General features: G+C 37.8%; 1 long non-coding RNA gene across 2 annotated transcripts in view; it reads right to left on the bottom strand.

The window, feature by feature from the left end:
- Nucleotides 1-13896: 13896 nt before the first annotated feature.
- The window catches only part of LOC138820428 (uncharacterized), a 41238-nt gene continuing 38524 nt past the window's right edge, over nt 13897-16610 (bottom strand). For both annotated transcript variants that reach the window (XR_011369877.1, XR_011369878.1), the window contains exon 3: nt 13897-15334. This is a non-coding gene — a long non-coding RNA (uncharacterized lncRNA). The remainder of the gene's footprint in view (nt 15335-16610) is intronic.

Here is a 16610-nt window from a genome sequence, read left to right as displayed (position 1 = left end):
CTCGTCAATTAACCAGGAGAAAATTACAAGTGTCACTGTGGCTCAACATGGCAGCACTATTCTTGAGTAATAAATCTCAGAATTTGAACCCAGGCCCTGAGTTCAAGATCTCTGAAATTATTCTTAAAATAACTTGTTCTTAGTAATTATTTAACTTGTCTAGAAGAATGTTTTAAACTTTGGGATTTTTTATTTCATGTTGACAGCATGGTTTTTTAAGATATGCAGAGAAAAAATATTTATAGTCAGAATTGGTTTGGTTTCCTTTGTATTACAGATTGCTTCTACACCCAAAATCAGGTGGAAAGCAGATGGCCAAATCCTGGCTCTTGGCAATGGAAATGGATTTGTGTTTCTATTATCAAAGAAACAAACTTATGAAATGATAGTCTTTATATATAACACCTTAATAGTAACTTTAAAATTATCATTACTATTATTATTAATATTATTAGTTTTTGTTAGTTGTGGGGCTTGAACTGTGGGTCTGCACGTTGTCCCTGAGCTCTTGAGCTCATGGCTAGTGCTCTACCACTTGAACAAGATTACACTTCACATTTTCTGAACGTTTAATTGGAGATAAGAGTCTCATGGACCCATAGTTCTCAGCGTCCCTAGTAGCTAGGATTACAAGTGTGAGCCACTGGCTCCTAACAGTAAGATTATTTGGAAAAAGACAAAAACCCATGATTGTACCTTTACAATATCACAATCTGACAATTGTATCTGTAACGTTAGTTGTATGAAGTAACCATAGGCAGCAATCAGTTGTAGATCTCACCATGTCCTGTCCAATGCTAGATATTATTTCATTAATTTATTTTACTTTTTCCTAACAAAGTTCATTATGAATGTCCAACAACACAATTTGCTATTGAGCACAAAGAACTCTTCAGCATATTTATTCCAACAAACAGCATTTTGCACTTGTTCTTTAAAAAAAAAAAACTTTGCCAGTCCTAGGGCTTGAAATCATGGCCTGGGCAATCTCTCTGAGCTTCTTTTGCTCAAGGCTAGCACACTACCAATTGAGCCACAGCACCACTTCCAGTTTTTCTGTTTATGTCATACTGAGGAATCAAATCAAGTGCTTCATGCAGGCTAGGCAACCATTCTAAAACTAACCACATTCCCAGTCATTGGGAATTATTTTGTTGTTGTTGTTTTAAGATAGGGTTTTTCTATGTGTCCTTCTGTTGACCTAAAACTTGGGGTGGTCTCAAGCTAACTTCTAAATTAGCCTCTCTATTTAAATGATTTATTGTTTCCCATCCCCTCCACAAACTATATCAACATCAAATACAGTGAAAACAGCGGTTATTACTTTGGCCGGGGGGTGGTGGCAGGGGGCGGGGAGCAATGGGAGGGATGGGAAATGGGAAGGGATGGAAAGGGGAAACAAAGGAAGCGGCAACAATGCTTGATAAGAAATATACACATTATCTTGTCCATTTAATTGTAACTCCTCTATATTGTATTTTCACAATAAAAAAAGTCAGCCTCTCAATTTCAGAGATATCAGACATGCACCAACATATTCAGCTCAGGATTCTTTGTAAGAGAATTCTTTCAGAAATAAAGTTATTCTGTCTTCCTTGGACTGGATGTCTTTTTGCATTCGGCACTGGTAATCACATTTCTTGTACTGGTGTGTTTCTCCTGCTAGATCAATAGAAATATTTCAGGCTCCCAACTGGAAACGGAGCTGTGTCACCAGCAACATCACAATCTTGTAAAAAGTAGCAGCTGGCATCATGTGTATGGCAGCCAGCTGGACCTCAACTATCTGATATCTTTGTTCTCCAACAATTCAATCATTTCTATGCACAGTCTGAAAACAGTCATAAGTAATTTTTTATTTATTCCATCCTCTTCCCAGCTACTTGCCATTCTGAGCTATGTATGTTTTAAATCCTGTTAAACATTAATTACTATTTCCTCCCACTTTCAAAAGTAACATATATGTCTTAATTTAAAATTCATTCAAACATGACAAAAACGTTAACATAGTTGCTGTACACCATTGGTTCATGTTTTAACTCTTAGCTACTGTAGAGGCCAAAAATGGAGGATCCTGGTTTAAAGCGGCCTATGCAAAATAATCTGCAATATTTCTCCAATTAAGAAACTAAAATCTGGGTTGGGAAGGTGGCTCAGTGGTAGAGCACTTTCCTTGCATGCATGAGGCCCTGGGTTCGATTCCTCAGCACCACATAAGCAAAAAGAAAGAAGCCAGAAGTGGTGCTGTGGCACACGTTGTAGACTGCTAGTCTTGAGCTGAAGAGGTGAGAGTGTCCAGGCCCAGAATTCAGGCCCACTACCGGACCCCCCAAAAAAGAAAGAAAGAAAGAAAGAAAGAAAGAAAGAAAGAAAGAAAGAAAGAAAGAAAGAAAGAAAGAAAGAAAGAAAGAAAGAAAGAAAGAAAGAAAGAAACCAAAATCTAAGCTGGTGCCGGTGACTCAATCCTGTAACCCTTGCTACTCAGGAGGCTGAGATCAGAGGATCACAATTAAAGCTAGCCTGAACAGGAAAGTCTGCGAGACTATCTCCAATAAACCACTACAAAACTGGAAGTGGCACTGTGGCTCAAGCAGTAGAGTACTCGCCTTGAGCTGAAGAGCTGAGAGATAGCACCCAAGACCAGAGTTCAAGCCCCATGACCCACAAATAAAAAGAAAGAAATCAAAATCCAGAAGTGGAAATGTGGCTTAAGTAGTAGAATGGCAGCTTTGAGCAAAAAGACTAAGTAAGAGTAATATGTGTACTTTAGACTCCATTATTTACTCATGGAACACACACACACACACACACACACACACACACACACACACACAATCTACATTCTCTTAGACTTCCATTCTTGAGCAGTATTCCATGCCATTAACTTAATGCATATTTTCTCCAAATCCTTATGGTAGGGAATAAAGTACTTTTGTACATATGATAATGCAACTTTTGAATTTTTGGTTTTGAACTTTTTTTGTACTTATGTGAGAAAACAGCATTTTTTGAACACTAAATAGAAATCACTGTTGTTGGTAAATAGGTGGGTGACAGATTGACAGATGCAGATAATACCACTTGAAAATTTTCTTCTTTAAATTTAAATATATAATATATAATACATATACACACATATGTATGTATTTAAAATTTCTGCCAAGATTTTATTTCCATTATAATGATCTATTTGTTCCATTATATAAATTTAACATATTGTATATTTCACAGGAGATTAATATTTATAAAATTTTCTTTCTTTGCGAGACTAAGTCCTACAGTGTGGACCAGACTTACCTCAAATCTTTATTCTTCTCTGTTTCAAGTTCCTGAGTAATGGCTGGAATTACCATGTGGTAGCATAGTACCATATCCACCTATATTATTTATATTTTGTATACTTGAAAATTAGTGTGAACAGCTTTAAGCCATAGTATCATCATGAATTTGAATGAATTTAATTCTGAGTGAATTCAAGTATGTTAGACATACCTGTAATCCCAGTACCCAGGAGGATTTAAGTTAAAGAGCAGCCTGAGCTACCCAGCAAGTCCTTGTCCACAAAGCCAACAATTTGTGTGTGTGTGTGTGTGTGTGTGTGTGTGTGTGTGTGTGTGTGTGTGTGTGTGCGGGCCCTAGGGCTTGAACTCAGGGCCTGGGCACTGTTCCTGAGGTTTATGCTCAAGTCTAGCACTCTACCACTTGAACCAAAGCTCCACCTCCAGCCTTTTTAGAAGTCATTGGAGATGAGTCTCATCCACTTTCTGTCCAGGCTGACTTAGAAACAAGATCCTCAGGTGTCAGCCTCTTTTTTAAGTAGGATTACAGGTGTGAGCCTGTAGTAGTTGTTGTATAACTGTTAAGTAATATGGTAAACATCATGCCATTTTATACTCCCCCCCCAGCAGTGTTTGAGTGTTGCACACACAACTAACACACAACCTGCTCCATGTTTGATGACATCCAGGTCTCATAATCCTGTGAGATAAGTATTGTTATGCTCACTTTACCTATGAAGAATTTGAAGTCCAGAGACTTTAGTTAACTTTCCATCCCCAGCTAGTATACAGTGCAGCCTGTATTCAAATTCAACTATGTTTTTTTTTTTTAAATTTCAGAAATCATGGCGTCAGCATGTGTTCTAGTCAACATGTATTCTAGCTTGTACTGCTCTTTACAGGTGCTGTTCTCTGCCTGATAGATTAAATTTCTCCTGTATGTATGGCTTATTCCTCACTCTTTAACTGTTTACACCCCCTCTCATAAGCTAGGGAAATAAAAGTGATGAGAAGAACCGTTTTTGAAGAGGAAATTGATAATGGGATTTGAACTTGCTATTACATATTAGTCTGAACTTATTCCATGTGAGTTATGCCTCCAGCACTATTTCTGTTTTTTTTTCTTTTATATTGTTATTATAAAGATGATTTAAACAGAGGTTATAGTCATATAATTTAGGTATGAGTATATTTCTTTTTGGAAATATCAGCCCATCCCTTGCTCTCTCAGTTTTTCTCTCCCACTGGTTTGTTTTTTTAATTAACTTCCTTATTATTATTATTTTATTAATATTGTGATGTAGAGAGCTTTGTTACATAAGTGAGGTAATGACTACATTTCTTTTGTCTTTATTTTTGTTATAGTCAGTCATGAGGCTTGAACCCAGGGCATGGGCACTGTCCCTGAGCCCTTTCGCTGAAGAATCGCACTCATCTTGAGCCACAGATCTATTTCCATGAGTGCATTTCTTTGTGGACAATATCACCCTTTCCTTTCATCTCTTCCAGTTTTCCTCTACTTCCCTGTCAACGTCTAGGGCGTCGGGGTCCCTGGATAAGGGTCGTGAAATCAAAAGGACATAGGGGATGCAGAGTCCAAAGAACAATTGCCACTGCATGCTGTGATTTATTATTAGTGGGTATTTAAAGACAAGCAAGCATGATCTTTGCCAAGATTTGGTCAGAAGACATTCATACAAAAAATTTCAACAGATACATTTTTATTTGACCTATGAGACAATATCTTGATATATTATTATCTAAACTATTTTAGAACAAGCTCAAACCACTTCTCCAATTTCAGGAAAATGCTTGACCAGCTGTTCATCTATGCTTAAGCAGCCAGAAGATCTACTTCCTCAGCTCCCAGGAGTCTATGACATGTGTTTTGAGATAGGGAGAGAAAACATTTTCCTTCTCTAGCCCGGCATACCAAGAGCTTTCCTAATCCCAAACACAGTCCTCAGATAATCCTGAGGCTGAAGCCTGCATCATTCTGCCCCCTCAACATAGACCCTGAGTCTTCACACTTCCCCACCAACAAGTTGCATAGTGCACTTTCAACATAGTCTCAACTGAGTACCACTGCTCCATATGTTCATCTTTTGTGCCTCCATTTCTCTGCCCCCTTTACCTTCCCAAAGAGAAATAAATGAAAAAAATGACAAATATGTCTAAGACAAGCAAAAAGGTGAGGTAAGTTGATGTTAGGTGAAATGAACCTGAAGATAAGGATTCAAATGTTTTTGCTTTCATGCAATTGATTCTAACATGCTTATAAGATGATTTCTTTGTTGCTTTGTATGTGCCTCCCTCACGGTATAAACCCTGCTTTCACTGTATATGATGTAGGTATAATTTGTGGAGGGGAAGGGAAAAAACAATTGTTTAAATAGGTGTACAGGTGGGCCCATTCCAACAATGAGATGTACAAATCGTTATGTCGAAAAACGAAATTTACAACTTTGGCCAGTGGGGGGGTCTTACGGAGCGGGGGGGGGGGCTGGTGGGAAGGGGTGGGAAGAGGAAACAAAGGAGGGGGCAAAAACGAAAGAAAATAAAGAAAATTATTATCTTGTTTCTGTTTCCTGGTCACTGGTTATTTTTGAGGTAGATTGTGTGTGTGTGTGTGTGTGTGTGTGTGTGTGTGTGTGTGTGTGTGTGTGTGTGTGTGTGTGTGTGTGTGTGTGTGTGTGTGTATACTGGGACTTGAACTCAAGGAGCTGACCTTTAGCTTTTTTTAGTCAAGGCTGACACTCTACAACTTGAACCAAACTTCCACTTCTGGAATTTGAACTGTTAATTGGAGATTAAAGTTTCACAGATTTTCCTACCTGGGGTAAACTTAAATCCACTTTCCTCAGGTCAAATCCTTCTAAATAGCTAGAGTTACAGCTAGATGTGAGTCACTGGTAGTGCTTGGCCTAGCTTCTTTTTATTAAGGAGTTGAAATGTAAAAGAAATTTGCAATAGTAGAACAAAAGAAATCAATATAACTTACGCAGCTTCATTAAGTTTTAATAATTTGTCATATTTGATATGTACAGAACAACATTTTTGTAAATGCCCCTGAAATTTTGTTTTTATCTGGGTTTTTTCCTCATCATCAACTTGATTTTATAACTTTTAAACTAATAAATATTGATGAGAATATGCCCAGAGGGCATTATATTTTGTTGGCTTTCATTAGGAAATGGTTCAAGCTAACACATGTCATGATAAATTCTTGTACTGGAACCTCATGATACATTCACATTCTTAGTCAGAAGGCATCAGAGCCTGTTACGAATCATCTAAACCTGACAAAACCCAGACTGAGGTCTTGTGATGACTTTCCTCTATGTCATTGTCTTAGAGAGCAATTCTGAATCTCCAGTGACCATGACAGAGTCCTCCTGGACCCTCTCAGAACACAGCCAAGATAATCATTCAAGCATGATGGGAGATTGGTGTCTGCTTCCTATGAGGAACAGCACAGGAACTGTTAGTTCCTTAAACTGTCCTCTGTACTGAGGATTCCTCATTGAGCATGGAAACCTAAGAATTAAGGAGACATTAAACTCTTTCTTCCTTCTGCAGGTTGTGGACCGGTTTTCCTTCTGCTGCTGTCATCTTCTGTGGAAAGAAATGATCTAGAAGCCATTTTGCTTATTCTAGGCCCTTAGTTTAAGTCTGGGATTTATATTTAGACAAAAAGATATGTAGTGATAAAAAAGTGAATTAATATTTTTTCTATTCTATTTATTACTCAAATATATTTTCAAATACCAATAATTCTTTTTTTGTGTGTGAAAATACCGTACAGAGGGGTTACAATTACATGGGCAATGTAATGAGTATATTTCTTATCAAGCACGGTAGCCTCCTCCTTTAATTCCCCTTGCCATCCCTTCCCATCTCCCACTCACTGCCCCTCCCCCCAGCCAAAGTTGTAAAGTTCTCATTTCAACATAACTAATTCTACATCTCATTGTTGTAATGGGTCCACCTGTATCCCTATTTAAATGATTTGGTTTTTTTCCCTTCCCTTCCTCAAATTATACCAACATCAAATAGAATGAAAGCAGGGGTTCAAACGTGAGGGAGGAACATACGAAACAACAAATAAATCATGTTATAAATATGGTAGAAACAATAGCAAGAAAGAACAACCATTTGAACACTTATCTTGGGGTTCATTTCACCTAACATCAACTTATCTGAGCTTTTGTGCTTGTCTCAGAAATATACTAGTTATTGCAAATAAGGGAAACCATGGGATCTAGGTTTCTTTGGGCCTGGCTTATTTCACTTAATATAATTTTGTTCAAGTCGTTTCATTTCCTAACAAATGGGGCAATGCCTTTCTTTCTGAAGGAGGCATAGAATTCTATTGTGTATATATACCATATTTTCTTGACCATTCATCTACTGTGGGCATCTTGGTTGGTTCCATTTCTTAGCTATGGTAAATAATGTTGCAATAAACATAGTTGTGTTGGTAGTTTTAGTATGGTCTTGTTTGTGGTCATTTCGTTAAGTGACTAAAAGTGGGATTGCTGGGTCTTAGGGGAGCTCTATGTGGAGTCTTTTGAGGAACCTCCATACTACTTTGCAAGGTGGTTGAACAAGTTTACACTCCCACCAATAATGCAGTAAGGTTCCCTTCTGTCCACATCCCCTCCAGCATCTGTTGTTATTAGAGTTCTTGATTATAGCCATTCTATCTGGAGTGAGGTGGTATCTCAATATTGTTTTGACTTGCATTTCTTTTATGGCTAGGGAGGTTGAGCATTTCTTCATGTGTCTACTGGCCATCCTTCTTTCCTCTTCAGAGAAGTTTCTCTTTAAGAACTACACTATAATTTTTTAGAAAAACTAACTCACAGCCCAACAAAATAAGCACCCAGAATTGAGTATTCATATGTGGGAGTTGAATCAAGTGCTGAAAGGCACATTAATGAGCACATGAAGGGTGGAGAAATACAGTTATAAAATCAAATTCATAATTAAAATGAATGAATATGTCATTTTAAAATGCATTTAATTTTACATGCATTTAGTTTTATAACTAATCTTTACATGCCTCTTGCTTTTTGTACTTTTAGGTTATCTTTCAATCTCTTTTATGTAGGCAATGCATGGACCATGTCACTGGTACCTATCCCTCTTATGTTGCTGAGATTAATGGTATGAGTATTCATGCTTCACTTGTTTTTGAGATTGGTATGCATACATTTTTGGCGAGGCTATGTTCACATTGTGATGCCGTAGATCTCTGACTTCTAACAAATATTTATCATAGATGTGAGATAGCATATCAGGCAATTCAAAGTCTTTAATCTCATTTTCAAGAAATAAAGTATGTTTTCAAAAATTACATTCAAAATGACAAGCAGCAAAATAACTCCTTACATTATCTGATTAGTGAAACTATATTTTCACACTTACTTACCCTATATTTTAACAGGAACAAACCTATTTTAATATTTATGCCAGTGATTAAACTCAAATTGTAGGCATGCAACAGTGCCTGACATCTGTAATCGTAGTTATTTGAATGCTGAGACCTGAGCATAGTGGTTCAAACCCAGCCTGAGCAGGAAAGTCTGTGAGTCTTTTGTCACCAAATCATCACAGAAAAAAACAAAAATATCACTGTCGCTCAAGTGCCTTGAGCCAAAGCATCCTAGTTCAAGCCAAAGTTCAAGCCATAGGAATGTCAAAAAAGAGATTAAAATCATATTGCCTTCAATCACTCATTTAGACAATCTGTAGTAGGGCAGGCTACTGGAGTTCACATCATTAACTGAAGAGATAGAATTTGAGATGATCACTGTTCAGCATCAGTCAGCAAGGAAAGTAATAAGATCTGCACATCGAAAACCAGGCATGTTGGAATGCACTTTTGATCCCTCAAATTCGCCGACAGAGGTGAGGAATTTAGACTCTGTTTGGCCCTCAGCAAAACTGATAACCTATGAGCAAAGTAAATCAAAAAAGGAATGTTGTTTAGCAAACAAAATAAATCCATAGTCATGTGCTAAAGAAGGAAAGGAAAAAGAACGAAGAAAGAGAAAAGAAAGGAGGGAGGGAGGAAAATAAGAGGGAGGGAAAAAAGAAAGGGAGAAAGAGAGGTATAAATAAAAATCTCAGCATGTGTTAGATGTTAATAATGACACTAAATCTTTTTAGCTATTATGCCATCATTTATTTATTTGGCAGAAACATTTTGTGTGAAGCCTACATAAACCCCAAACTGGACTTAGACATCTAATAGCTATCTCATTTTTATGTTTCCTGTTTGCAACACTGCTATTTTATCCTATTGATTAGTGTGAATTCTATGACCAATATAAAATCACATTTGGAATAAAACAGTTACTAGGTGAGACCTTCCTGGATAAGGTTGTGTGGGGATCCTGGTGGGGCCCTGTCAGGTTCAAGGGAGAAGCTGGTACTTACAAAGGTTCTGTGGTGTAACTGGCCAGGGCTTTGAGGGTAGAGGTCAGTATGGGTAGGGCTATGAGACAGTAGGGAGGGGACCGGAAAGACTAGACTAGTTCGGGGTGGGATTTCCAGGGGAACAGGGCATGGCTTTAGGAAGAAGGCCGACAGGTGGCCTGTTTGTCAGTATAAGAAGGCAGGGCAAAAGGGGAGCTTGTTATTTGCAGACAGGACTTTGAAATGGAAGAACAAGGCTACAGGGGAGAAGGGTTTCTGGTGGAGCACTGAGAGCCTCCACGGGATAGGCAGGGTGGGGTTTCCCATGGAGCAGGGAGGGGAATTGAGGGAAGAGGCTGACAGAAGGCAGTGTTTCTGGTGGAGGAAGGCAGGGCTATCAGTGAGAGGCTTTTTGGGGGTGTGGCTTTGAGAGGGAAGGGCGGTGCTCAGAAGGAGTGGGCTAGTAAGGGGTAAGGTTTCTAGTAGAGCATGGTAGGACTTTGAGGCATGTGGTAAGGTGGAAGTGATGTTTCTATGGAGCAGGATGTGGTAGCAGTTGACAAGCCTTATTAGGAGGGCTTTGTGTAAACAGGGAGAGAATCCAATGGACTAGACTAGTGAGGATGAGGTTTTCAGTAAACCCAGCCACAACTTGCAGACAGGGAGTACAGTTGGGTGGGTATTTCAGTATTGCAAGGCAGTACCAAACCTACTGTGGCTGGGTTTCCAGTAGGGCAACCTTAAAAGAAGGGACTAGGGAGGGACAGGGATTTCCAATTGAGCCTGACGAGGATTCCAGAGGGAAGCCAATTGATGCAGTGGTTTCAGGTGGAGCAATTTGGGTGTTGAGAGATCGGATAGAGTGATGGGTGTTTTCTGATGGAGCAGGGCAGGGCTTGAAGCATTGGGGCAAGCTGGAGGTGGAGCTTTGGGAAGGAGTGGAAGGGTTTCAAGGGTACAGGATAATTACAGGCAGGACATCTGATAGAGCAGAGTGTGGATCCGAGGGAGGAGCCCAGAAGGCAGGTTTATCTGGGGAGCAAGGCAGGGCATAGAGGGAGTGGATGTGGGAGGTGGGGAGGCATGTGGTGGAGCAGGAGGAGTTTTCCAGGGAGGTGGTGAGCTGTGCGAGAAACTTCAGGTTTAGCAAGGCAGAGTTTCAAGAGCAGGTATAGGGAGGTGGAACGTTTTTGGAGTAGCATGGTAGGCTTTGTGGGAGGAGGTAGGTTCAGTATTGGGCTTTGAGAAGTAGGCTAGTAATAGAGGGGGTTTCTGATGAAACTGGGAGGAACTCCATGGGGAAGCCTGGTTGGGGACAGGGTGTGAAAGGAAAAGAGCGGCTTGGAGGGACAATTATATGGGAGGGGCCAGACTGGGAGGGGCTAGAGTAGTTAGGGGGTTGTATCCAGTGGATAAGGGAGGGATTCTTGGTGAACTAAGGCAGTACATAAAGGGAGGAGATAGGGATGTGGACTGGTTTCTGGTAGTGCCGAACAGACTTCTAGGAAGGGGTGGAGTGGAAGAGGGATTTCCCTGTAGCAGAGCAGGACTTTCAGGAAGGGGTCAGGTTGCAGTCAGGGCTTTGAGAATTCATAGAAGGACTACCAGAGAGTAGGTTAGTTAAGGGTGGGCTTTCTAAGGAAGAAGATGACTGGAAGGGCGTTTCCAGTGGATCAAGTCAAGTTTCCTGGGAGGGGAGGATAGGAAACTGGTAATGCATTGAAAGTGAAGAGAAGGGCTAGAAAAAAATAGTTAGTACTAATAAATGCAACATAAGACTACCATTTTCTGTCAGTGTAGAATTAAATTACTTTTATGTATGAGAGAGATACTGGATAAACTAACCAAGTAATTCCTTCCTAGTGAACTTTTTCTAATAAAACCACAGATCACATCAGGCTCAGGGGAACAAAGTAGATTAAGACATATGAAGCACTGGACTTGATTCCCCACCACCACCTTTGGAACACAAAAACTATAAACTGTCTCATTTAGTCATAATGGACACTCTATTGTCCTCAAATTATGAATTAATAGAATTTTTCCTCTGAATATTTTAGAAATACTAAAATCAATTAAATAGTAATGATTTAACTTTATGCTTCTATATTGAACTTAAACTAAAACTAAATACTTAGCAAAATATAAAATATACAGAATGTTCAATCTTCCAGCATTAATTTTAATCTAAAAGAATTTAAAACTAGAAAATTGTCATATGGTGAGATTGCAGTATGGTTTTCTTTTCAATCATCCAAATGGTGACTTGAGCAATTATCATTGGATGCACCAATACTTAAAACGTATCCAAGAATATAAAGCAGTAATATGCAGACCTTGAAGAAACTCAGAGGGCACCATAAAATGATTTTGGAATAAAATTAATGACTGCTTCCACTAGGAATTGATCTTCATGAGGCCCACAAATATTTTCCAGAAGAAAGGTCTATATTGAAAAATAATGTAAAGAAATCAGGCAAGCAGACCATGATGTAAACATTATCCAATGAACAACATCTACTGAGGCATGATTGAGACCCTTCATTTACCTAGGGTACAGTACTGAGTTATGTTCTTCCCTGAAGGCAAATAACAGGCAAAGCAGCGAAAATACAGTAATCATTATCAAGATATTAAATGTACAGAATGAACTCAATGAATGTATTGCTAGAAAGTAAAGATATATTTATGAAATAAAGACTAAATTTAATATTCCCAATATCTGGCCCTGTGCTCTGAGAGGGGTACAGGCCAAGTCACAAGGAGAATGGAGTGAAGTAAAATAGTATATATCAGTAGTTCCCAAATACAGTGATGAAAGCAACAGGGGAGAAAATCAACATGACCATCATAGGATTTACAACAATGAAAATCAAAGGAGAATTACAAAGGATGCCCTTGCAAATTTGGCAGAACTGTGAACTGATATATGGTCAGAAAAGTGTCTGGCAGTGACTTCTAAAACATGTGGAGTGATTACAGGAAACTACCTGGTACCCACATAGTGCCACAAGAAGAGATGAACTTATGAATTACAGGATATTGAATAATCATAAAGGTCTTGCTTCAGTAGTACAGAGATAAACTTTAATAAACTGTTGTGAAAAAACTAACACATTATAAACCAAGACAAGGAAAATTATATGTATATATATATATATATATATATATATATATGACTCTACTGTGTGAAACAATAGAATTCAAGAAATCAAATTAAGTAATGTACATACCAAGTAATAAAAGTAATGCAAAAGAATAGCATAATTAAGGTAATCTTTCAACAATACGTATTTTATTTGAAGAGTGCTGTTTATGAATAATTTGCTTTCCTTACAGATTTTGAATGAACAAAAACAACAGCAAGAAACAAAACAAAACAAAAACACTTGATAATAAAGGTGGATGCCAGTATCCCATCAATATTCCTATATAAACAGGAGGCTAAGATTGAAAGATCAAGGTTCACAGCCTTTTGCAGTAGCAATCCATGAAACATTTATGTTCACTTTTGCAGACAAAGGCAGAGTGAAACCTTGGCTCAAGTAGTATAGCTTCAGTCATGAGTGAAAAAAACAAGCAAGAGTTTGAGGTTTGGAGTCTAATCTCATTACTACACACACACACACACACACACACACACACACACACACACACACACACAGATTTGAGGCTTGGAGTTTCTCTTTACTACAGAGAATAGAGGGAGGGGGAAGGAGAGAGAGAAGGAAAGGAAGAGGGAGAGGGAGAGAGAGGCAGAGGGAGAGAAAGGGAATATTAAGCTTATAAAGTGAATCTATTCTATAAAAATATCATTTTCAAAATAATACATCTGTAAGAATACATGTGAGGATTTCTACAGTAGAGTCATGAGCCCTGGAAAGGGATAAGAGATCGAAAAGCCATCTCAAACAGCACTCAGAAGAATGAAAGCTATGCCCTGGAAGGGTCAAACAGTCAAGTGAAGACAGCCACATAATTTTTTGCCTTAAATTTATTTAAGTTAGAGCTGTTAGGACACTAAAAGATTAAGGCCTTGGAGATAATATTGTTGTCTGTGTTACGGTTGATATGATTATTGCTCCCTTCTGCACCCTAACAGTAAGGGAGTTACATACACAGTGACAACTATGTATACAAACAATACCTCATGTTAATGACTAGATTATGCCATAGTTTGTGCACATACCTGTAACCACTGACAAAAACCCTGTAATAAAATGAATATAAAGCATATTAAGAAGGATTTTGCGATCCAGAACAATGAGCCTTCTGATCCCCAGGTGTATTCTTTCCTATCCCTCTCTGTGATTTCTCAGTTCTTTGTCCAGGTATCCCATCATCTGTGCTGTTCTATTGTTGCAGTTAGTGACAGTACTGATATTCAGAACACCTCAAAACAAACTGTGGAAACACACTTTCCCAACTTTTCTTTTTCCAAAGAAGATCCTCAACAGTAATGATATGAACACCTCTAAACAAACTGTTGATACACTTTTTCCCAAAGAAGATACATAAAATTATATGAGCATCTGGAAAGACAATAAAGCAGTCATCCTGTGATACACTAGCAAGGAAGTACATTTCTGGAGTATTGTTACTTCTGCTAATATAAGAGATGGATAAGTGTCCCTTTTATACAATTGGTATGTGGTTTTGCATAAATTTTCACAAACATATATACATTGTGAAATAATATGATTTATTTCATAGGTCACAAACTGACTGGAGTGAATGACCCTAAAGTCTTATCTCAGTTGCCTGAATCAGACTTAGATTAATCTGAATTGGTTAATTATTAATATTTCTCCATGAAACTCAACAACATAGAATGAAGTTTGAGGGTCGGGTCATCCCATACCTCTAAGGTTTTTATGTGTATTAGAGTAATACACACCTACCCTGCTCACTGCTCACACTCATTGCACACAGAAGTGTTATAATGGTCTTCAGATCATAAATATGCTAGAGCCTAAAGTAAAATGAGATGAGCTGTACATTCTCAACGCAAGAGGGAGGATCACCCCTGCAATTTTTCTCAGTGGAGAATACTTCCTATACCTTTTACTGACTTAGCTTCGACTCTGTACACTACCATTATTAGGGAGAGTCACACTGAATATGCAGCAACAATACTGCAGCAACCTTAGCTGCCTTTGAATTGTACCTCCAATGTTGAGACCAAGGTCAATCCTGCAATTTAATCACATATTTAATGACATCTGATCATTTCAAGCCCTGGTTTAAAATCCAGCTATCAATGCTCTTACCAGTGTGAAAGGTCTCACTCATTTAGGTTTTTTGTTTATCTTCTTGTATTTCAGATACTGATTAGATGTTGGTTTTTGAGATCGAGCTTTTAGTTTGCATTTGATTTGTGGAGGTGATTCCAGGTGAACGGCATATATTGTAATGTAAATAATTTGATGTTTTGACATATGAATTTAATTTTGGCAATTGAGGAAGTGAATACACATCACTTACAAAAGTTTCTTTATATGTGTTAGTATTGCTTTATTGTGAACTTCCTTAAAAGCAGTCATAGTAGCACATATCCTTAATCCCATCTCTTCTGTCACTGAGACAAGGCTTGAAACGTCTAGATCATTTGTCACTTCATAGTGAGAACCTTTCTACAAAGAAGGGGGAGAGAATAGCAAAAAGAGCAAATTAACCTACCATCAGTTTTGTTATATATTCCTTACACTTTGTCATTAAGACCACCATAATAGTACTTTTTATTATTCCTTACAATGCTCTTTCCCTGTTCTGAGCTATCCTTTATGGGTCTAAAAGAAATTAGAAATATACTTCAGGAAAGTATTAAGCATATAATATGCAATGTTTGCCTAAATTGTCTTGTTATTGGAAAGACACTTGTATTTTTTTATTCTGGTAACAAAGATTATAAACTAAGTTACAATTGTATTCCAGATGGAACACAGACTAGAAACATGAAGGGCAGCACTAAAGAATGCTACTGGTACCACTAATATAGTAAATAAATTTAGGCAAACCTCCTTTAGAATAAAAGCCACAGGACAGCCCCAACATTACTTTCATTGTTTCATGTGAAGAATAGAATATTTTTTTTAGTAAAGACAAATTTTCACAGATATTACCATCAATTGGGTAAATATTTCTGAAGGCATTCAGAAAGGATGCTGTGACCATGGTGAGAGAAGCAGATTTATCTGGGACTTATTCAAAACACCATTCCAAGCACTGCACCTGCACTAGAGTAGTTTTAGTGCTCATGACAGTTCTGCAATTTAGGAAAGGAATTCAATATATCACTCAAAAAGACCTAGCCAACAAGGCCAAGCAAATTTCCCAAGTACCTAAGACTGACCATAATTCAAATCCAGTTTTCCACAAGGCATATCTGAGGCAATTTTGTAAATGTCACATTCATTACCTTTTAAGAACTATGGAGTAGATGAAGCCACATTATCTTCTTCATTATGGTTATAATGGCAACAAAATTGCTACAGAATATAAATATTTTTAAATGAAAAGGGTATGGGTAATGACTTATATCAAATGATCTTTGTATCAAATAAAGATCGGTTTAATTTCTAGAGATATAGCTGAATGAACATCATACAGCTTTCAATGTTTGTGGAAGTAATTGGTGTAACAGTTTAAGGAGTAACAAATCCATGTCAACGACACCTATGCTTATGAACACAGGGTTTTATCATTAAGTACCTTGAATGCACATGGAATAGTTTGTTAGTGATATATAATCCAAAAGGAATATTTTTTTGTGAATAGGTACTTTGTTGTACTAAAAAAATCTATTCACTGTTCCAAAACATGTATTAATTTAATGGATAGTATTGTTATTACTATAATGTATGTATAATATATGTAATGTTATTATAATATATAAATGATATATGTATA

This window comes from Dipodomys merriami, unplaced genomic scaffold (assembly GCF_024711535.1).
Source record: "Dipodomys merriami isolate MVZ:Mamm:240054 unplaced genomic scaffold, mDipMer1.0.p SCAF_882, whole genome shotgun sequence".
NCBI classification, from domain to species: Eukaryota; Metazoa; Chordata; class Mammalia; order Rodentia; family Heteromyidae; genus Dipodomys; species Dipodomys merriami.
The sequence above is the reverse complement of the archived record's forward strand: the minus strand, read 5'-3'. Positions and strand labels throughout refer to the sequence as shown.